Below are 26,157 nucleotides of genomic sequence, written 5' to 3' on the forward strand. Positions count from 1 at the left end.
GCCTTGCAATTAATATCCGCTTAAAAAATATATATTTAAATTCCAATATTTATTTTTTGAGATTTTTTATTATTTTAATATTTTGAATATCACCTAAAAATATTTACTGGATATCACGCAAGTTTATTAGATAAGCCCAAAAACACCAAACTATTCCATTCCCATTTTATTTTTCCTTTTTGTTTTTCTGCAAATTTTGCATTTATATTTCCAGGAAAGCAAATCAAAATCAAAGTTATTTGTTGTTGTTTGTTGAATGTTATTGCCGCATAGACACAATTCACATCGATGACAGGGGTTTCTTTTTTTTTTTTTGATTTTCTCCCAGCATGGGTTAATGTTGCGCCGACGCAGTGTGCTTAGAAGTTTTTCCTTCACTTCACTTCGATTTGGTTTATTATTCTTGTTTTCTTTTTGGTCACCGACTGCGCGCCTCCAATTAAAGAATAATTCATTTCAATTGAAGTCAATCAAAAGAAATTATTTCACGCTTAATCAATTAGAGAAGATGAGGCACCAAGCAGGGTAAAAAATGTGGAGAAGAGAAACCCCAGGGCCCAGAGCCCAGACACCCCCAAACAAAGAGGAATGTGTGCCGTACAGATTTTTCACTTGAATAAAAAGTAGCCGAAAAAGCCGAAAGAACGATTCCGAGCGATCCTCATCATTATGATATATGGGCAGACAGCGGGCAAGGGCAAAGGGGCACTGACAGTCATCACTTGAGCTTTGCTTTTAGTTTTTCGGAATCCAAACAAATTGATTTCGCCGAGGGTGTTGAAATGCCCGTAAGTGGCACTTTGGGGCCCCCAAAGATAAGCTTACAAAAGAGATGGGATTTATGTACATATGTTTATATGGCGAAGGGGCCTAAGTAGCATTTCTTCCAAAACTTTTGGGGATCATGTGCCATAATCAGGGCTAGATTTACGACTCCAGTGTCTCCAGATGGAAAGTGGAATTAAACTGAAGAAGCTGCACTTGAGTAAAGATTGGATAAGTGATGTAATTACTTCGACTTGATGGAGAAACGGAAGAGGGATATTAATAGGAGTTTTCAGAGTATGGAGATCATATATCAAAAACATAATATTAAAAACACACTTGAAATTTGTTAAAATAGAAAGAAATTAATAGATCTCTAAAGGTTTTAAGTGAAATAAGTGCTTTCGGTGACCTTAAAACCTTTATTATATATTTTTTGTATATCTAGTATTTCCAGTATTATTTTATTATATATTTATAGTATATTTAGTAATCTTAATTTGTTACACCTTTACATTAAAAAACATTAAGAAACCCACAAAATCGTTAAGACGACAATATATTGCTACACATGTTTCTACTTAACAATGCCATTTTCTTTTATTCCACAATCCAAATATAGCTCATGTTAAAACATTACAAATTAGTTGGAAATATAATGCCATTACTTTTCGTTTGATTTCAGGCCGCCAGAGGGCGCCACCGCAGCGCAGCACAGGCATCACGTAAGCGAATCTCCTAAAAGCAGCCGCAAGATCTTATAAAGTATTTATAGTTATATATGGAGAGCAGAGAGTGGGGATGTCGTAAACAATTTTTGCGCTTACGCAACGCCCACCCAAGTGGCGACACCAGACAGATGAGGGCGGTGTGGCAAGGGGGGCGTGGCTGGGGGCGGAAGGGGCCAAGGAGGCAAGCGGCGCATTAATTTGTCATTTTGCGCGTATGTTGACGACGGGCAAATATAGAGAGAAAAGTGCTGGAGGAGATTGTGGGGTTTTGGGGGATTCAAATGGCAAATAGAAGCCACATCAAGTGGCATGCCACACACACGCCCACATGTAAGAAAAAATTGTACAATTTCCTAAATCTGCAATATAATTTTAAATGAAAATGCACCCAAGATGAAGCACTATAAAAATATTTGTGTTATAATGTTAAGTTATTTCATTTTAATTATTGTATTAAAAATATTTAAATACTAAGGAAGAATACATAAATTATTTAAGTATTTTACATCCCAAATTTCACAACATATTTTTTCTTTTAGTGCATCCACACTTGCGGGAAACTTTTGTTTTTGCTTACGCTCTGCAAAAAAGTTGCACTTTTCCCCTTTTAATTTTTTTGTACATTTCTTTTTTTTTCCATATATTCTTTTCTTTCTATTAAAATTCCTTTTTTCGCCGACTTCTTTCACAGATTTTGACTTTCGCGAAGGGAAGACCAGAAGAAGACGACGATTCAGGCAAGGCGAAAAAAGTGTCACAAAACTTTTATGGTGGCCATGACACGTTGGCGGTTGTTGGCCCTCTCACCACTGGAAAGGAAACCCCCCTCCATTCGGAAGAGACCCGCCGCGGAACAAACCCCTTTTGCCCCCCTTTTCGCGTTGCGGTGGCCGCCACTGCTACTTCATTTGCCTGTGCGCGCTCATTAAAAAAGTTGCGACACATACAAATGCATACACTGGGAAAAAATTATAATAAAAGAGGAAGGAATGTTTACAGATGAGTTTGGGTATCTTGAAAATTTCAACAAAAATAAAAATATTTTAGCTTTTTTAGTAAATTCTTTCAAATGTCTTGTTATTATTTTAAAAATTGCCTTTTTAAATTAAAAATATTTCTCCGTATGTGGAAAATATTCGCCACCTTCTGGCCCTCCAGTTTACCAATTCCCTAGACAAAGTCAACACGTTTGCCTGCATGTCAAGTGCCAGTCACTCTGTCGGCTTCTCCGTAGCACCGAAGCTCCCAAGCCCCAACTTCCAGTTTTCCTTACTTCCTCAAAAAAACAAAAAAAAAATCACACACACACTTTTTGGCAAAATGAATGTCAAGAACGAGTGAAAATTTGCGCTTAAATGCAGTTGGAAATAGGAGCAAAGGAAAAACTATGCAAGAGGCCAGCGACCTGTCGCCATTTTTGCATATTTTTCGAGGGTGTAAACAGAATTTGTCAGTTCATGTTGGGCCGCCTCCCCTCTTCTCCCCTCGCATTTTGGTCATTACACACACGAGACGAGGAAAAAACAGAAAAAGGCTTAGGGAAGTCACTGGAGCGTGGTCACCTGGGGGAATTCCGAAAAGGGGGTGAACGCACCTGCGGTGCACAGGTGAGCCAACTCACCGGCTAAGCCGAAAAATAATGCACAAAATAGCAAAGCAGATAGTTTAAAGTTGTCTCGAACAAAAAAGCTGTATAGTTTTAAAATAAGCTTTTAGGGAAAATATTTAAAAAGTTAGAAAATGAAAAAACCATAACCACAGTCATTTCTACCTTAATTCATATCAATAAAATGCCAATGTCAAATTTATATGTTCCCTTTAATATATCTTTAAAAGTAAGTTAACAAATTATCTAAAATGCCATTAAATTTTGAGAACACCTTCAGGCCAACTTTTTGCTAAGGGCATACAAATCTAGAAAAACGATAGCCAAAGATGAATCTCTGTGTTCTTGGCTCGGTTCATCAAAAAGGGGCTGCTAAAAATATATATGGAGGGAGGGGAACCGAACCATTTGGCAGTCTGACTGCCGCCAGTGGCCCTATAAATAGTCCAGATAACACTAAACCAGGCAATCAGCTTAAGGCGAACCTCTTATCTTAATGTGTCGTCGTCTTCGTCGTCGTCGTCTCTGAAGTCTCTGAAGTTCGCGAGACATTTTTGCTAATTAAGCTGTGACCAAGGGGGCCAAAGGGGGCGTGGCAGCAGCAGCTCCTTACTCACATTAAAAATGTCGCCCAGACATTAGCATTTTTATATAGAAACAGGGGGAGCAACGACTACGAGTTTATCTGGTCAGAGTTTATGTCTGGCAGCGGTCACTACTTAGTCTGATTATTGTTATTATGGCGTCGTAGTTTTCATAAATTTCCACCAAGTTATTTTCCCATAAATTCCTGCAGGACACGGCAGAGGTGAGGTAAAAAAAAAAGAGAGAAAAAAGGGGGAAGGCGGAAGGCGACGACCAGGTAAATGACGACGACAGCAAATGACAGACGAAGGTGGGAGGGGGACAAGGACAGGTAGGTGGTAAGGTTGTCCTGTCAAGACCTAGACAACTAACGAACCAAGGAAATAACAACTAAAAAGACGGTGACTATGGCAAATCTCTTGGCAGGACAACAAAAACACAGCAATTCAGCAAACAACAACCAATAAACAGAGATGGTAGCTATATAGAGGGTATTCCTAGAAAGGTACGTGGTATAAAGGTACAAAAATATAATGATAATACGATAATATAATGATGTAACATGTTATTTCAATGATCTATTTAAAGTTCTGCCCTCTAGCTTATTCAGTTACTGAATAAAGGTTCAGGACAGGAAAAGCGCCCCTCTCCGCGCTTCTCGCTAATTTTAGCTAAGCTATTTCACTTCTGTTCTTATATTTTACTTTAAATAGTAAAGATTTAATATTTGTATTACATTTTCAAGTATCTTCTCTGGTAAATATAATATACCTTTTAAGGTACCTGCCTCATCTCTGGGCAACAAGCAACCAACGACGAAAATGTGGAGACATGTGCAATGTGCAATGTCCTTTGGGTATACAATTTAAATTGGCATTCCACATGACAATATGTGTGGCAAAGTGAACGAGCCAACAGACAGGTGGCTACCAGGTAGCTTCTTAGCCGCAGGAAAAATACAAAAAAAAAAAACGAGAGAAAAGACAGAAAAGAAATGGAAAAACGGAAAATAACCATCTCGCATCGCGCAATCAGAGTTGATAATTTCTTTGCCGGCGAAGAGCGTTCAATTATCGCTTAAATGCAACCGGCACCCAGTAAACAATGAATTAATAATGAGTTGCTCGCCAAGGAGATTTGTTAGGGAATCGGATTCCGAATCGGAATGGGAATCGAAATCGGTTGTCTGTTGCTTTTCTCCGCTGGCTTTTTCCAAGTTTTTCTTGCTGGAAATTAGTTTTCCGCTTTGTTTTCAACTTTTATGAATTGTGCAGAAGTAAAAGTAAAAGCTGTCCGTGGGGAAATTAAGCTACGGTAAAGTGATTATGTTGAAGGATTTATAAATATTGAACTATTGAGTGTTGAGCTAATTAAATGCTTTTCAACTGTCTTTTAAAATAATTAACGTGAGCACGGAGCACACGGAAAAACACAGCACGAAGGTTAATCAACATCAACATATACCGACTTATTTAAAATTAAATTTGACGAAATCAATTTATGAAAAGGAAAACGCTTTCGCCGGCTAAAGCCATATATAAATATTCATAATAATTATGAAAGGAAAAATGTTTTAATTGCAATAACAGCATAACCAATTTAAAGGACATTCAAAGGATTTAAATTTATTTGTAGAGCACATAATTAAAGCTTTTAATTGAAAATTCAAAGAGTATTTTTCTTTAAAAGTAGATGCAGAAATTCTAGGGAATTAATGATGAATATATATTCTGCCTTCATTTAACTCTTAACCTTCAAGGCGACGACCCAACCCATTGGAAACTGGTTCTCGTGGCTCCTGCAGAAGTCCAGTCATCATCAATTCCATCATCTCTGGGGCATTTTAATGCGTTCCCCAGCGCGCTGATTATTATGAAATGTTGTCGCTGTTGTCATTATTATTGCTGAAATCATCGGACCACTTCTCAGTCCCTTTCTGGGTTGTTCTCCTTATCGCGGTTGCATCGTCATCGGATGTCGTGCAGTTCCCATCGTCGGAGGGTAAACAAAACAGAGGGAACTACTCTGGCCTGAAACGCTTCGGTTGCGTTTTGTAGCCTGTTCCGCTGTCTGAGCCGGCTCCTTCTTCTTTTCTTTCCCCGCAGCCCGCATTCCGCACTCGGGATCTCTGCTATCCCTATCACTATATATCGCAGCCCTTCCTTCGCCTGGGTTGGCTATCAACTTTAGCACCTTTCGCCGGTATCCGTCGCGTTTCGTTTCGTTTCTTATCTGAGTGTTGTAGCTACATAAATGCTTCCACCTTGGAAAAGTCGGAGGGACCATCAAGGCTGGAGATGCCATCATTAACAACATCAGCATCGGCTTTAACATACCCTTAAAGCTGGTCAAGTAAGTAAATAAAGGCTAAAATTGTGCAAGGTTTAATAATGCGCCTCTCTATGCGCTTCTCAAAGGTTATAGCTAAGACCCTCACTAATAGCATATGTTATTTTTTTCAGCAATTACATTTACTGGCAATGCCCTATTAAAGTCTGCGCTTGACAATAAATATATCTAAATGCGAAACGAATGCCAAAAAATGGCAACTCCCTTGTGCTACATAATTTGTACTTAAATTGAGTGGAAAGACACGACCACCAGTCCAAGTCATGTTGAGTTTGGTGGCCAAGAAATATATCCAAATAAATGGCCGTCCAAGAAACACAATTAAATTTGTACAATTAAAGATAATGGGACATAAATATTTATAAATGCTCTTGAAAAACCAGCCTTGCATTCCGGAATTTCCATTTCATTGCAAAGGGTAAGCACCGCTTCGATCAATCGATACACATTCAATCTCCCCATCTCCATCCTAGTTATTTCTTTAGCGTTTGCCAATTTATACGAGACGATCCACTGATCACTTTATAAGTAAGTATATCATCATTTAAACATTGTCCACAGATGGCGAGGGGCGGGCAGTCGAATGCTCGATGGTGGATGCGACTTTGTCTTTGTCATCTCGGCTCTCGGACATGTCTCGTTTTTACCGTTTTCGGTGTCTGGGGAATGCCAAAAATGTTGTGTGGATCTCTTCGAGAATGAGCCTCTGGAAATGGAAGAAAGAAAGGAAGGAAGGAGAGTCTGAGCCTGAGCCTGAGAGCATTTTGTACAGTTTTGTTAAGAGGGGGCGCCGAAGGGGTGCCTGCCATCTTGTTCTGGTCATTTATATTGTGGAGTTTCTTTCAATCCCCCCCAGGTTCCATCTACCATCGTCCCATCTCTCGACTCCCAGCTCACAGCTCCCAGCTCCATGTGCATGTGTCAAGTGGACTTGTTTAATAATTTATGATGAGGCCAAAAACGTAGATCGTGCGTTGCGCATTGCCGGCCATTAATCATGGCCAAGAAGAAGGCAGCAGAAGGCAGAAGGCATGGCCAGTTGAAATGGTGGAAAGGGTAGGGGGTACGGGGATTGGGGATGGGGGATTGGGGAATCGGGCATCGGGAATCGGGACAGTTGGCTGCTGTAGTAAAAGTTCAATTACCCGCCAAATCAAAATTCAATCTGCTTGGCGAAGAGCAAAAATAAAGCAGGAAAAAGCGGACACAAAAACAAACAAAACGGCAGAGAGAGAAGCGGACCAACAGTAGTACTACGGGTGGGTATGGGGATGGTGATGGGAATGGTATATGGTATATGGTGTATGGGTATTGAGTATGGAGTGCAGCAGGGACCATCCTGCATATTGACTGTAGACTGTAGACTGCCGACTGCAATGTGGCAAAATCAAAAATTCCAAACGCATACGCCACAGACAACCATGAAGTGGAGAAGCCGAACCGAGCTGAACCGAACTGAGCTGAGAAGACGACCAGGAAAGCCAAAAGCGAGTCATGTCATGATGGCGGGTGGATTGCTGGATGGATGGATGGACGGACCCCGATTCAAAGGCGGTGGGGAGGGATGGGAATTGAGGTTTCGGGGGATCCAGCTTCCAGGTTCGAGCCTTGCAGAGAGGCCACTTAGCCACGCCACAGATCAGATGACAGCGGCCCAAGACGCGACCAGGATAACAGACGGCGCACAAAAACAGAAAAGAAAAAAAAAGCACACAAAATCGAAGCCGAAACCGAAAACAAAACCCAAGCCCAAAGGCTTAGAGAGCAAAACCAATAAAGACAGGCCAACGAGTTTTGGGAATACTCTGTCAGTCGATTCAAATTGATCAGTTATTCAAGAAATAGAGCCTCTGAATAATGATTACAAATTAAATAATTAAAAACTGCTTCTTAAGAAAATTACCAAGTGATCCTAAAATGATATGATACATTATTATCAAATAAGAGGATATGAAATGATTTGGAATGATATGAAATGATAAGAAATTCTTTTTTTACCAAAAACCCAGATACCAATTTTTCACAAAAAAATTTGGTTTTTTGACCGTAACAATGGAAATATTGATCTACATATGGATTGTCATACCTTTCTGAACTCGTTATTAAATTTCCAATCGATTGGCATTTAAACCTGGACATTTTATTTTTTTGCCATTTTTTGTAAAAAATGATGATGTACCCCCTTATAAAAAAATTGAAAATTTGCGAAAATTTTATTTTTTCAAGATCACCCGGAAAGTGTTATGGATTTATTTATTATTTTGTTATCTGTTCAGAACAGTATGTATTTTTGGTGTAGGACCATTTTTGGCCAAGTTACAGCAAAAAAACCAATATAAAAAAATTTAATTTTTTACCCAAAACCCAGACACCAATAACAATGGAAATATTTATCCAAATATGAAATGTCATACCTTTCTGAGCTCGTTATTTCCAATCGATTGGCATTTAAACCTGAACATTTTTATTTTTTGAGAATTTTTCTCAAAAAAGCATGATGTAATGATAAAAATTGATAATAATTTTATTTTTTTCAAGATTACCCGGAAAGTGTTATGGGTTTATTAAATGATATGAAATTATCTGATATAACATATGATCCTAATCATATCTATATCTAGTCGGCTCCCTCGATATGTAGATATGGTTAGCAGACTAAACTAAAATCCCTGACAAAGTTGATGGACATGCCCCCCTCGCCCCTCGGGAAAGGGGGTTTCCAGGGGGGGCAAATGAAAGCAGAAAGCATCCCGGGAAACGAGTAACGCTGGTTTTTAGCCTCCTCCATGCGTGAGTAGTTACCCATGGCGGCCATCCTTCCGTCGGGCTAACCCCCTTTTCTCTGCTTGCGAGCTTGTGAGTGCACACCCCCTCTTAGCCCCCCTGGTCTACCATGCCCATGTGCGTTGGAGCTGCCACGTAGTAGGTGCAAGCATAAGCGCTACTAATCTGCTACTCAGTGGCGTATCAGGCTAAAGGCAGCAGTCGAGGCATGCCACCAAACAAAACCAACAAGCAAACAAACAAACGGATGAGCCGGTCGGCAAGTGGAGACCGGGGAGTGGAGAGTAGAGAGCGGGGCGACAGGTCGTGTGAGTGATCAGACAGCCGCAGATTACGTATACGCCGCGTTGGAGATGAAGAACTGGCCACTTGGCTATCTTCTAGCTTTTAGACTTACTATTCGCTAGACAGAAATAATTTTAAAAAAAAATGTGGTGCTAAGTTATTAGTGAGCTTAGATTTTTGTATGAAAGCAAACATAAAAATAGTTTTTTCAATAAATAATGTAAAATTTATATTAAAAATTGTATTTTTTTTAACTAAATCTAATCCTTGAATTAAAATTTCTTTCGTAAAATTTTTTTTAAAATTTATAATGATACCTTGACAATAAAATATAAATATGAATATTATATAATATTTGTATTTTTTATTATTATTATTTTGTTTTGTTTTTCTTTATGTTCCTTTCCCAATTTTTATTGACTGAGCTAGCGGTTTTCCGAGGTAGCCAGCTGACAGCTCTGACGTGGAAAAAAGCCCGAAGAAAAGGGTGGTGGAGTGTTGGGGGAAATAGAGACGGGGACGCTTAACTTTCTGACTTTTGGCTGCGGCTTCTGTGGCGATGCTGATGCAGCAAAAGTCGAGGGAAAAAAACAGGCAGCAGCAGCACTCTTCTTCCTCGGGATGCCTTTCTTATGGCAGCCATCTCTTCCAGCTCTTGCCACTCGTCTTTGATGCCAGGGAATCTGCTTAAAAAGTCCGCTCAGGTTTTGTCTGTGCCGCAGTAGCAGCCTTCATTTGTTATTCAAAAGTTTCTTGCTTTGCACTCCTGTGCCTCTGCCTGCGCCTTTCCTTTATTTATTTATTTTATTTGCCTGATTTCATTTCATTTTGTTTCATTCCATCTCTCGTTTCATGCCTCACGTACGCAGACAGTGTCCGAAAAGACTGGCTTGATTTTTTCGCATATTCTTTTTCTCTAGTTTTGTGCTTAAAGCGCAGCAAAGTGCATCCAATTTTGGTCACAGGAATTCCCCAAAACGTCCCCGGAATTTTCGCCATTAAAAAAGAGCAGATTGCCTCGCGGGAATGTCGAAATAAAACATATTAACCAAAATGAGAGGCCGCAAAAAAATACATACAAATGTTTTGACTTAATGGGTTCGAAATAAAGATCATTACCATAAGTAGCCTTTAGAATGAAATCAATCGTAGCGTCACTCTTTTTTAGTGGCTGTTTTAAATATTTTATTTACCGCTGTGTTACAATTTATTGAAAAGCTAATCCCTTGCCATGTTCAATTCGAATTTTACTGGCACAAAATTGGATTAAAATATTTATAAAACAGCGCACGCAAAAACCTTTTAATAAGTTTAATCTTCATGGAAATGGACTAGTGGCAGCAGGTTCAACTGCCGCTAAAAATATATATACATATGTTTGATTTCATTTGGCGGAAATAGTTTGATAAGCATTTTCCCCCATAACCAAAGGAAAAAAAAACAACCGGAAAATTTACGAGCAAACAAAATTTTTGTTTGAACTCTTTATTATTTTTTTTTCTTTTTGCCACGCTGCTACACATACACACACACAATTTATGGCAAACAGTTTGTGGTATTTATTTTAAAACAGATATTGCACTTTATGTTTTTATTTATAAGCCCAGATAAACAATTGGCATTGACAAGTCAAAAAAATATATTATATGTATAAATACGCTATTTCGTGATTTTTCTTGATCGCATTTGCTTTTTGCCCAGATTATTTTTGCGCCGTTTCCGAAGAAGAAGCTGCTTCCGCGATGCGATAAAAAAAAAAACAAACAAGACTGGGGGCAAAATAAAAATTAAAAAAAATAAATACGCCCGCTTCATAATGCTGGCTAAATATGTGTAAACACTAATTATGTTAATTATACTTTTTTTGCCTTTACCGCGTTGCCTTTGCCAGCAATTATGCTAATTGTATTTTCAATTATTATATGCTTATTTATTGTTATTTCTCAGCGTGCCCAAGCTACATTGTTGTTGCCGCTGATTAAAATTATACAAAACGAGGCTCGAAAAATTCAGGGGATCACGAAAAAAAGAAGAAGAAAAAAGTGAATAAAGGAATTTCTGGTATAAAAATGCTGCCTGAATTTTAAGAAGATTTTTTTTATTCGTATGCAGCCAAAATTTAATTGATTTTGCCTTACAGAAAAAGAGGGTGGGGTCCACCGCCCACCCCGATTACAATGGCAGTCTGGACATATAATTACACCCACATACGAACCCGCTGGCAGACATAATGTATTCACACATATTCATTAAATAATTATGTCCATAATTAAAAACGAAGCGAAGAGAACGGAACGTCTGAATTTACCCCCGGAAAACCCCATTCGGAACTGAAAGTTTCTCCCTCGCTTCTCTGTTTTTTTCACACTTTTGCATAGTTTTTGCAACTTTGCCACATAATTATATGACCAGATTAAATGTCTATTAACTTATGATTTCGGAAAATGTTCCTAAAGTGGTGGCAGTGGAAATTAAATAATAAAATAAAAACGAAGAGCAAAGCAGAAAAAATTTTAATTTAATGAATACGATGTTTTGTATACCAGCAAATAATATACGGATAACTTTAAAACATTTTTAGAGTGCACTTAAGCTTATTTCTTTTTTATATATATTGGTTCGTACACACAAATTTATAATGCTATTAATTAATTATGTATTGCATAATGTATATTTTTTTAAGCTTTAAATTCATATATATATTTTTTGGCATTTATAATCATTAATAGGGTGAAGAATTTGCAGCATTTTGCATTTGCATTTGAATAAACATTTTTTGCACTTGATTTTTCTTTACTTCTTGCAGATTCCAAAATTTTTTCTCTGACTTTAAGAGCTTATGATGTTTATTAGCGCCACCTGGTGTGTGTTAAACGATAACAGCTGCCGCCGATCTATCTGTATGCCTTGTTTATATAGACTGAAACCGACAGCAGTTCATAATTGCCCCCAGAACCAGCCCATTTCCATCAATCTCCCCCAATTCTCTGTTTATGTTTCATCTCTTTCAGGCGCTTCCTCATGATTTTTGTACATTTTTTGCAGTATTTTTTGTTTGGCCCTGCCAGTGCCATCTTAAAATTGCAAAAAAATTGACGCCTTCGCGTGGCATTTGTTTAATTAAAGTGATGACCGACCGACCTCCCGTCCCGTTGCACCGATTGTGCGTCCCGCGGCGGCTGAGTGAAAAAATCAGAAGCCGCTGGCATTATTTAAAATGCAACGCAATGCGGCGCTCGAAATGCAATCAATGTGAATTAAATTCCCCAACTGGGACCATCAGCAGCACAAAGCGTGTGGTGGAGGTGGAGGCAGCGGCAGAGGCCGGGAAAAGCCGGGGAAAATCCGAGCAAAGTTGGGGTGCCTGGAATCGGAATCAGCATCAGCATCAGAATCAGAGTCACAATCCGAATCAGAATCAGAATCCGAATCCGGCGCAGGTCAGGTCAGGGATTGGGGTCAGTGTTCAGTTCGGCCGCAAATATTTTATCCAAACTCCGTCAGAGAACAAAAATGGAGAGGCAAAAAAATACCTATATATACCTATAAATAAATATAAAAAAAGTGGGAAAAAAAGCCGGGTAAAATCTGGAAAAATTTAATTGAGCGTGAAATATTTCAGGGGGCTGAATGGGGGAAAAGTGCACATTCAAGGTGTTTCTGCAAAATGCTTTGTCAATGTTATCTCTCTCCTTTCTGGTTCTGGCATTTGTTTATGCCATAAATAATTTTGCAAATAGGCAAACTTCAACCTTTTCACATCCTTCTTCAGAATTTAAACTGTCTGAGCGGATTAAATCATCAGGCTGAATTATTAAATGCATAAATAAGCGGAAGGAATTATGCATATTTTTGCTTTTCTCAATATTTAATTGTTTGCTTCTGTCAAATGTTAAACTATTTGAAGTGCTAAGCCTTTCACCTTGATTTCTTTTTTTTTGTGGCTTGAGTAGAAAATTCTTCTATTGTTAAAAAGCAGATTAATTGGGGTAAATTCAATTTGGAAATGTACAATGTAAAAACCTTAATAAGCTGAAGCTTTGATGTTCTTTGGTATTTTATATATATAAAATGCATCTTAATTAAAGCAAATTCCTGTAAAAGTTGATTGGGTTTTAATGAATGAAATATTATTTAATATTTTTACCTCCTTACCTACATTTTGAATATTTCTTTTGCCATTTCCATTGGCCATTTAAAGAAGTGAAATAAAAGAATTCTTTTTCAATTGCTTTCACTTATTGTTTGCTGCTTTGATTTTTTCCCTACACTTTGTTTTGTTTTGTTGGTCACGCAATTAATTTCTGCACGCAAAGTTTTGTTGGCTGTGTGAAACAATAGCCTTGAACGCCCAGCGCCACCCACCACCCACTGCCCCTTTTTCTTGTAGTAGTAGTACTAGGCATTGTCTTGAAAATCTGAGTTTTCCTTAGCCCTTCGTTTTCCTTAGCCCTTCGTTTTCCCTAGCCCTTCGTTTTTCTTACTCCACCCAACTGCCGTGTGATCGTTATTATTAGAAAAGTTTTATGCACAATATTTTTCTTGTTCCTTTTGATGATTGTTGGTACTCTTGGGCTCGGGCTCCTCTGCTTTTTGTCTCGGCTACTTGTTGTTGCCTTGCTTTGTTTGCACCTTCTCCTTGACCAGAACCACCCCCTAGAAAGCACCCACCCAACTGCTTAACCCTCGACTGCCAGCCATCATACATCGTTTATGTTACGTGACTTGTTTGCCAGATGAATGCAAAATAACAGACCCCGAAGGAATCGGGAAAAATCGGATGGGTATGGGGATGGCGGTAGCGGGAAAACTCTTACACCCAGACAGACAGACATATGTGTGTGCTGTGCTGTAGGTTGGAAAAACAGCGGAAAAATCAACAAAGAACCAAAAAAAGAGAAAAACAGTTGAGCCAACGAAAAAAAAAATATGTTGTATAAAGCAGAAGAAAACAAAAACATAAGAAAGAGAGGTGGCTTTGATAATGAGACCAAATTAAGCGATGGCCTACGGGAGAAAGTCGTGAAAGGGGGTGGAGAAAGGTGAAAGGAAAATACTTCAAGGATTCAGCCAATTTGTCACACTAACAAAATGGGCATTTAAATATTTGTATTTCCAAATATGAAGAAAAATCGAAAAATAATCGAAAATTTAACTAAAATCAAATAAATTATTAAGTGACCATATTTTTTCATTTGTGCACTCTTATTTTTTACCCTTTTCTATATCTCCCTCCATCATATCTTGTAGATTTTCCTCACTTTCCATTTACAATTTTCATCATTGGAAACCAACTTTTGCTGTAAACTTTTTCGCTGTCTCCATATCATCCTTCGCCTTAATCATTTTATCGATTCATGTTATTATTGTAGCTGCCGTCGCTTGATGTTCTTGTTGTTGTTGCTGTTGCTTTTAATGCATATTAAACAGATGTAAAAATTTACACTTCAATTACAACAACTTAAGCGTGAAATACAACAACAGCTGGAAAGGATATCCCAACGGCGGCAACAAAAACAACATCAGCGGAAGGGAAAGGAAAAAGGTTGAGGACTGTAAATGATGCTGCAAGGGAAATCACAATTTAAAACGAAAGACAACACAGAGAAAACAAGGTAAATACAGGAAAATGAGGGAGTTCAAATAACAAGAAATATATTGAAATTAAATTTGAATTTTCTATTCATGGAAAGGCGATATAATATTAATTATTGGGATCTAATGAAAGAAAAGGTTTATAAATGTAATTAATATTATAATATTTACCTTTTTTTAATATTAGTCCCTTTATTTTCAAGTTAAATATTAAACAAGTTTTTTAAATATATAGGTACACTATTTTTAATAACTTCCGCTTCTGACTTCAATTTCGTAGCAATTTCATAACAACTGTCGGGTAACCGAAATGTACAACACCCTGTAGTGGAAGATGAAGAGCATCAAAAAGGATCTCCGACTTGTAAGTTGTTTTTGTTGAGGCTAAAATTACAAGTAATTGAACCTCAAGTTGATGCTCCGTTGCCTTTTTCCGCTTTGCTTTTTTTTCGATTTCGGGAACATGTGTGCGGCATCGGTGGAAAACAACAAAAACAACAATACAAATTGGGAAAAAGGGAAGGAGGTGTAACAGCAGGATACAAACCCTAAAAGAGCAAGAGATACAGAATACATGGTTTCATGGGAAAAGGGAGCTGCCAAGAGGCGTGGCAAATTGCAACAAAAAAAGGGAGAAAAATATCGAAGATCTGTATAGGTATGTATAGGTACACATATATAATAAAGAAGAACGAGTGGTAGCTGGGGATCCGATCCTCACATTTTTAGCACAACATACAAAACGCTTATCGATCAATCGATCATACTTAGCCGGGACATAAACCAGCTGTCGCTCCTTCTTCTCGTTTCTCCTTTCTCGTTCACCCTCATTTAACGGTAACCATAAACCCCCGGCCAAAGCGACACGCCCCCTTTGATGGGCGAAATGAGATCAGCCAAAAGGTGTTCGAGTTCCCTGCCCAGATTTTTTTTTCCTGAAATCCGAGAGAGGGATCCCCATGCCGAATAATATATTTTCGTTTCGGTTTCATGTCAAAATATTTGGTGAGCAATTAAATGCGGTAAATAGGGATAGTTTTTTCAGGAAATGTATATGAAATATTTAATGGCTTGAGATTATTTCTGTTTTCTTAATTATTAATTTACTTCCAAAAAATATAAACTCTCTAAATTCCATCGATTTAATATTTAAATGTTTTCCCCCTTTAAAATTCAAAAATTATTCCTTTGAGCTGCGAAAGTATGTGGCAATAGTAAAGCCGGAAATGTCGGCAAAAGAATACTGGTTCTGGTCAATAAATTGAAGTGGTTTCTCGTTTTTGATAGGCCCTCCCCCTTCTCCTCCTCCTCCTCCTTCAAAAAGGATAAGACGCCACGTCTACAGCATAAATTCAACTTATTTCTCACAGATTTCAAAGTAAATATGCAAAATATTTCTTAGTACCACATTAATGCATCAGCCAAAAGGGAGTGAGTGGGCAGAGGCGTCGCGTAGAGGAGGAAGGGGTTGGGGGGCAGCTGACTGGGTTCTGGTTTTCTGGGGTGTGACTCGCTTGGCTGGGCTACGTCACTCACACTCAGCCAAATGTGGGCGAGATAGCTCAGGAAGCGGCTAAAAAAATTACAAAAAAACGGGTATAAAAATAAAGAAACATTTGAGAAAAAATCAAGCTCTAAAGAAGATATGTTTGAATACCCTTGACAAAAATATAAATAGATTAGGGGTATTTTAAAATTATTTTTGCATTTCATTTACATTTTTTCAAAGTTTTATAAAATCTATATTTTTTCTTACTTCCAGAGACCCCCCAATAAAATATGATTAGAAATATATCTTGCTGTTTCAACTTCTATTCCAAAATGAAATACCCTCTCCTTTTTCAGGGCAAAGATAAAGAAACAAAGAAAAAAAACACAAAATAAAAAAAAACGCAAGAGCGACACGATATGGGAAGAAATAAAGAAGAATGGGGGCTCTTCTACAAGTCGGCGAGCTATGCGAAAAACGTGCAACAAACTATGCGTTCGTCTCGCTCTAACTGCTGGCTGTGCTGGGGCATCGCCTTAACCCCTCGCCGCCCGCTTAACCCCACGTTGACTGAGGCCAAGCTTAAATGTTGGCGGCATGTCATGGAAATAACATTAAAAACACATTAAAACCGCGAGTTTCTGGCCAGTCGACAACAACAACAACAACAGTAACAACAACAAACAAAAGCTAAGCGATGTGAGAAGCCCAGAGATATAGATATATATATATATATACACTAAAATGGTGAAAATGGGAGTATCTGTGTGCACAAGGCGAAGCGTCAAAGATGCGTTTCTTCCTCTTGGTCTGCTGTTGATTTATCCCTCCGAAAAGCCAAAAAAAAAAATAAGAAAAGATGAAAACCCCCCCGAAAGAAAGAAAGTAATGCACACGAAAAAAGGGACACAAAAATGAGGATGATATTATACCAACTGGCAACAGGCCCAAAGTGGGGATTTGGATAAGCAGACGGCATCAACTGGATGCCAATTTTCGAGTGCCCAAATCGAGGGGCTTAATGTTTTCATAATAAATATTAAACATATTGCATATTCCTTAAATTTCAGGAAGTTATACCACCTATTATGTTTACATTATTTATTAATTACAAAAATGTAATGTTAATTTAAGAAAACGATTAATCACATGATATGATACAAATTTATTTTTAGTTTATATACAATTTCCTTCATAATTGTTTTATGATATATAATAAATCTAAGATTAAAGTTGTGACCCTAATGATTATCGAAAAAAAAATAAATGTATGTGAATATCCATTAAAAATGGGGTTTATCGACCCCAATAAAGATTATAAAAAAAGAGGAATGTATTCACGTAAGAAAAACTCGAGTTATTTTTGTAAAATAAATCTAACAAAAAAAACCCAGCGTAATAATACATTTATAAATACACCGCAGCCACGTAATTACAAAAAATATGGTAAGTAAGATGGCAACGGCAAATTGCTTCCGTTTCAGTGACCCGCTAATCGTCAGAAAAGCAATTAAGATGATTTCCAGGTGGGGGCGATGATTTCGAGATCAGGGAACTACGCGCTGCTCTGCTCCACAATTAATTCAGGCCTCCCCTGTCGGCCAAATCGAATCGATTCGCTTATAGTTAATGCTAACTATATGTTTGGCCGTCACGCCTCATTAACTGCCCCCTGTCAGCGCCAATAAATACAAAAGGGGGGTTTTCGAGGGGGAAATTGTAAATTTACAGCACGTAATAATAACGAAATTCTCGTTAACAGTTTCCGAACAGCCGCCATCATCATCAGAGGGCAGAAATTAACAATTTTGTTTGCCAATCACACATCAATGAATTATCATTAACCAAACCAAATATGTGAGGAGAGAGGAAAATGGAAATGGAAATGGGCGGGGAAAATCACAATGATAATTGAGGTTAACCCCAAAAATGCGAGAGATTCAAAAAGAAAATCCAAATTAATGGAATTACGGCTGATGATAAAGGGTTTACACAAAATTTGTTAGCTAAATTTGCTTTAGTAACAAATAATAAATAAATGTTGGGATTACAGTAGAGTAATACTAGCAAATATCTAAGCTCGTTGCAAAAGTGATGACCTAATGGGAAGTGCAATGTGTACGACAGATAAGAAATATTTAAACCCCTTAAACAAATCTATGTGTTACTTTAAGCAGAAAAAATAAAAATCAATAAAGATAAAAAATATATTTGAATATATCAAAAATTATTTACCCAAGACTAGACTGCTCGTCATGGTTATTTTTTTCCTTTTATTTTTATCTCTATCAGCGACGACGCTCTCACACTTCAGTGATCGCCTTAACCCTCGTGCACCACCATCATATCATCCTTAACCCCTTGCAGCCCCGCAACGGCGGGCTCTAATCAATTTGCTTTGAACTCCAAAACTCAATGAATGACTTGCCGCAACAACAGCAACAACAACAACGGAAAGTTGTTCGCATAAATATGAATATCATACATCCCTATATAGCATGTATATATATTGTTTGTTGGCTTATGATTGATGATGCCATTGATTGATGCATGACGCGCTTTCCTCGCTTTCCTCGCCGCTTTCCACGCCAACGTCGTTTGTTGCCTTTTAATTGAATTTCCCAACTGCCGAAAATATGCTGAAACTCAACTTTTGCATGCTTATCGGGGTAAAACACGATACCCCAACCCCTCCCACCCACACCAAAAAAGTGAACAAACTTTGTTGAAAATTTATGCGGAACCGTAAGGAATTCGCCTCATAATCGTCATCGTGAAGAAACATTTTATTGCCACATCATTCGCCGGCTAACCGCAAAGGAAAACGGAGCATTATAATAGAGGAAATATATATTTACAGTCATCTATCTAACTATCAATGGCTGTTAACCTAAATATTCATTTATAAGCTTATTTATTGAATATATTTATTAAAAAATAAATATTGCCTTCTTTGTTTTTAATCTCTTCAAATTGCAGACCCAAATCCCCGCCCTGTTTTATATTATCTCTGCCTAATCTTAAAAATAATTTTTCATTTCCTTTCCTTAGCTGCGAGTAATTTTCAGCCATCAAGACCAGTCAAGAAAAGAAAAAAAGATGGAAAAGTGAAAAATGGTTGCTGAAAAATAAAATATGTTTAAAGTCCTTGAGAATTGCCTTCGATGTCTGTTTTTTATGATGATATAGTATGGTATATTATGGTATAGTATAGTACACCCCCCAGCAACTTCCTCTCTCGAGGCCATGATAAATCGCTTGGGGCAAATCAAAATTGTTTATAATTGTCATCATCTTTTTTTTGGTAGTTGGTTTGGGAAGTGGCCCAACTAAAACTCCTCACCTCTCATCAACATAATAATTTTTTTCTTCTATTTTTTTATGGGGCGTTGTGGCTGACGACTAATGCGGCACCTTGAAATGGTTTTTATGGTCATGGCGTGCGTTGGGCCATTTCAATTAAACGTCTGCGATGATGATGATGATTGGGGGGAAAATTTAGGGGGGGAGGCGGAGGAGGAAGTCCAAGTAGGAGCCGCGCACAGAATAGATGGAGTTTTCCTCGACGTTTTGGTGCACAGAAAGAAATCAGATCGAAATCGTACAGTCCCAAAATGTAGCATGGTCAAATTGGTATTATTATAATATTAAAGACCAGTTCCTACCTTTTATGGAGCTTACTGAAACGTTTAACAAAAATCCAAACGTACCTGTAAATAATAAGAAATACAAAAATTAATAAATATTGCCAAATAAAATATTTATTATATCATAAGAAAAATGTATATAGGTTTTTTGTAAGAGTAATAATATTATAAGTAAGTTGTATTTTATTTTTTTCAAATTTTCCAATTTTCTCAAATTTTTTTTACTCTGCTGTGTTCATAATCACAGCCACTTTGTCACCCACCCAGTTTTGGCTCACTTCATGTGGGGTCTGAGGTCTGAGGTTCCCCCGCCAACTTTCGTAACCCCCATTGGCCTATCCCCATCTTATTTGGCTTAATGCAGCTGCCACACGCAAGTGGGGCATAAAAACAAAATGTTTTGCGGGGTCTCTCTAACTCTAACTATAATTCCCGAATCCCCAATCTCAAACCCCAACCCAAACTCCTCACCCATCATCTAGCTCTCCTCTTCTTGCCTGTTTAGGAAGTGGTTTGCTTTCTTCATCAGGCCATGGCCCTCACTCTTTCTATTGCTCTGGCCGGAAATGAAGATGATGCAGCACAAAAACTATGAAATAAATAAACTACATGCCACCATCAAGGTGCCAGAGGGGCAAAGGGGGGCAGAAAGCAGTGTGTGCATAAATGCCTTCGACTCTCCACTTCGGCCCAACTCAATGCAACAATTTGGCAAACGCAAAATCCTTTTATAAATAAATATAGCCCCAAGAAAATATTATGGTATGGGGATTCTGGGTGGAGAGACCTAAGCTAAACATTCTGTAATGCTTGCTATAAGGAAAAGCACTTGGAAAAATATATCACTTTATAAATATTGAAGATATTATATTAGACTTTAATTAATATTATTATAATCTTTAAGAAATATAATTTTTCTAGACACTGAAACATCATGTCTCCTTCATTTGCCTTCTATAACTTTTGCTCAACTGCAGAAATTGCAATTTTCTCTGCTGGACACATAACAAAGGAAGAGGAGTCCAAATGTTAATGCCATTTGGCATTTTCCATGGAAGAGGAGGAAAGCCCTGGAGTTTCCTTTTATGCATTTCGCATGCAATTGTTTTTTTAATATATATATTTTTTTTTAATTTTAATTATCTTACTTCTTAGTGTGCTTAATGTGTGTGCTTGTGTTGGTCCCCTTGCTCATACATAATTAATTTCATAAAAATAATTTATTTAATTTCAACAATAACAAAAGTTATGTTTGTCTTTTGTCTAAAGCGTCAACTCTTGAATTTTTATTTCGTTTTTTTTTCGTATTTATTTTTTTTTTTACAAAAGCAGCTGGCGAAAAGGGGAAAAAGAAGACTTTGAATGGAGTTTTTTGCAGCTTTCAAGCTAATTAAGCAAAAATGGAAAATAGAAAAAGTAATGTTAAATACAGCTAAATATTAAATTGCATCACAAATTCCATATAATATTTGGTTATGTGAACATCTCCCAAAAAATTAAGTCAACTTCCAGGCAAATTGATGATACTTGAGGCACCACACCATCTTTATCAATGTGTTTAGACCCCACTTGCGACACCCTTCCATCGAAATTCCCCACTTTTCACCATTAGACTTCACCCAGACACCTTTCACCTTCCCTCATTTCACAAACAGATGACAGGTCGGCAGAAAGTGGATCTAAACCTGGTGGATACCCTACAATTGAGTTGTAAAATATTTCAAAAAAATGTTTTATAAAAAAATGAAAATTAATAAATAATATTTTTTTTATTCATAGTGTGATATAACTAGAAATTTTCTAAAAGTCTTTAGCATGTAAAATACAAAAAATTATACAAAATAAAAATATAACTTTTTCTTTGTTGGCTTTCCTATTAGCATACCCCTGCTACCCTCTGATTAGCGTTTATAATTAATTAGCACCTGCCCGCTTCGTTTCGCTTGCTGCCAAGAAGAAAAAAAACGAAAAAATTGGGAGTGGATAGGGGGATGAGTGAATGGACGGAGCAACGAAAAAACGTGGAGAGGAAGAGCAATGTAAAGATGGTGGCAGAAAGACACCACAAGTCTGTGACCGTGTGTAGGCGTTCTATCTTAATGATCCGAGGCCCCAACTCCAAAACATACATATTTCCCCCTGCATTTGTGACGCCTCATTTTCGTGGGCAAAAGTGTCATCCAAAATTAATTGCTAAACAAATGTCTAATCTTTGCCATTTAAAAAGCGCATAAATCAAGCGCAAATCAAACACTACACGATACAGCATTTTCAGAGACTTCAGAGGCAAACACATGACAGTTTTTTATGTTTTCTCCATCTGTTTTTTTGTCTTTTGGTGAATGGCAAGTGACTCAATTGGGGGCAAGTGGCAGTGGAAATTAAAATGAAACAGAGAAACGGAGAAAAACATAAGAGATATAGAGCGAAAGAGAACAAATTAAAAATTTCGTGGCAAAAAAGGGATGTGTTGTGCGGAATTATGACTAAAGGAAGTGGTGTTATTTAAATTGGAGAATTTTAAATTATTTTTAAAATCAAGAAATAAAATAGTAGTCTTGAAAAGAGGTATAGAAAAAAGGAAATAAATCAAAGATTTTATCAGAGCTTTAAAATGTGGATTCCATTTAAAGTCTTTTATATATTGTATAAATTTAAATATATTTGTATATATTGTAGACCTCAAAAGTTCAAAATGAAATCTGTGAGCTGCCTCCGAGTGGCCGAGTTGCCATTAGATAGAAAGCTGGGAAAAGTCCTGAAACTCATTTCCTATGCTCCTTCAGCAGCGCCGCTCCGTTGTCCCTTGTCCGCCACTAGCTTTTCCTTTTCCCTAGGACGACTCCTCATTCCTTCTCCTACTCCTTCTCCTTGTGGACACTGCCACGCCCCCCGCCCCCTTGTCCCCTATGACTTGCCCCTTGCCCTTTTTCTGGTGTGGACTATCATCCATTTATGATTTAGTCCCTTCCTTTGGACCCTCCCTCCCTCCATCTATCTATCTATCTTTGTCTGTTCCGGAGGGGTCTCCCTCTCTCTCGCTTAGCTTGGTTGCATTTTTATTGCCAACTTTGTTGTTGCACAGTCAACACCTACTCCCCTTGCAGAGGCGTAGGCGGGAATCGAGCAAGGGGGATCAAGGAAAGCAAAGATTTCATCGTTAACAGCGATTTATATCAAGGTATTTTATATCATAAAAGCTTTTAAATCAAAGGAAAAGTTTCTGAAGATAATCAAAAGTTTATGTTAGGATTTTAAATAATTTTAAGGGAATTTATATATCGTTTTATATTATATCATTAAAATAAAATAAAATTATATAAAAAATGTATCAAAAAAATTAAATAATAAATCAAAGAAATGGCTTTTGAAAATAATTACAAATTTATTTGAAGACTTAAATAATTTTTTTATCTGATATCTAATTATTTTTGACTTACAACTTTTAATTAAAAATCTCATAAGCCCCCTAAAAAAAATACACATGTCACCTTGCAAGCCCCACCCCTGCGTAGAACCTAGATCACCCCTCCTCCCGCACCCCTCAATTTTTGGACTTCACCCCCAGTGGAAGTTGCTTTTCCCTTTTATACAATTTTGTATTTTTTGCTTTGCCTTTAATTTTTTTTTCCCTGTGCCTTTCACTTCGCACTCTTTTTGAGTGCAAAATGTAAATTTTGATGTCACTGGGAAATTCTGTGGCGCTGCTCTGCTGCTGCTTCTTCTTGATGCGCTCTATAGGCCATTGACGAGGACACTGTCCAGCATGGTTAAGTTCGTTGGTCCTTGCACTACCATGCATATTCCCCTGCTGCACTTTCTCTTCTACAATTTCATGCTTGACTCGAGTGTGAACTTCCGCTTTTCCCCTTTTCCGCTCCTTTTTTTCTTTCTTTTATTTTTTTGCCTTTCATCAGTTGACTTGTTCGACGCTTTTTCCTGGTTTTTCCCTGCAGTTTTTACGAATTTTTCGAGTTTTTCTTGTTGCTTTGAGTCCATTGCAAAAATATTTATTTGGACAATTTTTCATTGGATTGTTGAAGAAGTTTGTTGCCTTCCCTTCTTCTTTCTCCCCTGTTTATTCTCACTCTCCCTTTTTTCGCGCTGTGTAAATTTGCGTGCAGCTGGCGCAGCACAATTTTAACACATCTTGTGCAAATTTTATGCAGTTTCTTCTAAGGGTATAGTATTGTAAAGGTACATTTTATAAATATTTATATTTTTAAATACTTTCAAAATATAATTAAATTTAAACTCATTTCTGAATAATTAATTTGTAACTGCCTCTAAAAAAAATACCTCTAAAACGATTTGAAAGTTTGCAGATAAAATATTTTTTTTAAAGGTATATTTTTGAGTTTCTACCTTTTTTTTTAATTGGGGGTGGCAACTCTGGTGGGTTGGGTGGGCCGACGGTGTTGGCCACAATTAAACTTTACGACTGCAATTTTCAGGGAATTTTTTCTTTTCGCCGCCTCTCTGCGAGAACTTCTTCATTTTGTTTGGGAAAAGTTTTGTAAAATTTAAAGCGTTTGTTCGGCGAGGAATGGGATATATATTTTTTATATTTTCAGCAGCGAAGCACCAAGAACTTGCGGGAGTTTCTAGGGGCTAGGCTAGGCCCCCGACTGCCGGATTTTGGGTTGTAAAAATGAACCTCTGGCGGCGACGTAGTCAACAACAAAAACGCAGCAGGTCTCTGGTTCTGGGGATCCAAGACCAAGACAAAAGGGATGAGCTGCTGCGAAACAAACGGATGGAAAGTCTCTAAGTGAGTTCCCTTCGCGGAGGAGGAGGAGGAGGAACTTCTAATGGAATGCGGAAGAGTGAATGGCCACGGAGTTGCAGACGGGAGTAGTGGCTGTATTGATGCTGGGAAAAAAAGAAGAGCCCATCAAAAATGTGGCACTATTTAAAGGGGTTTGCCTTCTGCACAAAATAATTAACGACACAAAATGTAAATATGCGCGTGTTAGCCATGAAATGATCGTAAAAAAAACGCATTACTTACATTCAAAGTAATTGCATCTCTATTGGTCATTTGCATTTTACATATTTATGTACTTTTGGGTTCGCTTGTGAAAAAATCCAACAGGGAAAATTATAGCCATCAGCAAAATATTTTTAACTTTTAATAAAAAGTCGATGTTTGCTATATGACTGACATTATGACCATATTTAATATATCTTTTTTTGAATCTGTGAAAAATATTGCAAAATATAGTGGTTAAAGCCTCATCTTTAAGATCTGTAGAGGAAAGTCTTTTCCTTTATTTTTTCGTTCGTCCACATTTCTTCGCTTCCACATCCGCAGTTTGGCGCGCAAAAAAGAATTGGCATCTAATCTAAATTGATTGAATCATTTGCAACATCCGCTTCCAGCTCCGTTTTTTCTTTTTTTCTGCCCCTCTCCTCTTTAACCCCTGACAACTCCTTCGCTCGGGCGTCCTTTTAACCCTTTTCCGAAGCAACTCCTTTTTGCGTTTTTGCCTTGGCTTTTCGACACTAGTTTTGTGTGTCGCCCGAAGCTTAATTAGACCGCAAAGTTAAAGAGAACTTTTTGGGCAAACAAAAAAGTGTGAGGGTGTGTTTTACACAGGGGGAAAATATTTCAAGATATATAATGTGCAATATCATTAATATTTATTGAAACAAATTTTTACATATTTTTATAATATTTATAATTTATTCAGACACTATAGCATTTTTAAGAATTATGACTTTTTTAGTATTTGCCAATACAAAAATAATTACTGGCTATTAACTAGTTTTATTATTATGAAAATTATGTTAATAGGTTTAATTTTTATTCTCTGTGCAGGATGATAGTACCTCCGCCATCTCATTGATATTTGATTACGTGGCCATATGGCCCGCGAGACAATGAGACTTTTGTTAGTAAGACCGTTAAAGGTTCTGCCTGGGATTTGTTCTTTTTCCGCTCTACGCTCTCCGTTCTCCTCCTTTCTTCTATTCTTTCTTTTCATTCTTCTCCTTTGGCGGCTGCCTGACATTTGATGTTCGGTTTTAGCCCTGCGGGGGGGAGGAGAAGGAGAAGGTCGTTGGGAGGTGGCCAAGAAGGCTGCGGCGGAGGAGGAGGAAGCTGTGCGCGGTTCCAGCCTCAAATTTCAATGAGCATTGAGCCACTTAAGCGGTGAGCAAAGGTCGCCGGTTGCGGGGCTCCGGCTCCGTGGGTTACTGTCATTCGATATTTGCCTAAAAGTAGCTCAGGTAGTCCCGATTCCTCAGTCCTGAGACCGAATTTCAGGGCCCAGCCACTGATGTGAGGGAGGCACAAGATAAACGCACAGATAAATATGT

At 37.7% G+C, this 26,157-nt stretch overlaps 1 protein-coding gene and 1 long non-coding RNA gene across 3 annotated transcripts in view; one reads left to right on the forward strand and one right to left on the reverse strand.

The window, feature by feature from the left end:
- LOC138913778 (uncharacterized) overlaps positions 1 to 2,452 on the forward strand; it is a 43,343-nt gene extending 40,891 nt beyond the window's left edge. The window contains exons 3-4 of one of the 2 annotated variants that reach the window (XR_011419619.1): positions 1,451 to 1,490; positions 2,188 to 2,452. This is a non-coding gene — a long non-coding RNA (uncharacterized lncRNA). The remainder of the gene's footprint in view (positions 1 to 1,450; positions 1,491 to 2,187) is intronic. The other variant, XR_011419620.1, reaches the window with a different exon arrangement.
- Positions 1 to 26,157, reverse strand: part of LOC108055901 (hornerin) — an 86,344-nt gene that overhangs the window by 44,262 nt on the left and 15,925 nt on the right. The window lies entirely within an intron of this gene.

This window comes from Drosophila takahashii, chromosome X (assembly GCF_030179915.1).
Source record: "Drosophila takahashii strain IR98-3 E-12201 chromosome X, DtakHiC1v2, whole genome shotgun sequence".
NCBI classification, from domain to species: Eukaryota; Metazoa; Arthropoda; class Insecta; order Diptera; family Drosophilidae; genus Drosophila; species Drosophila takahashii.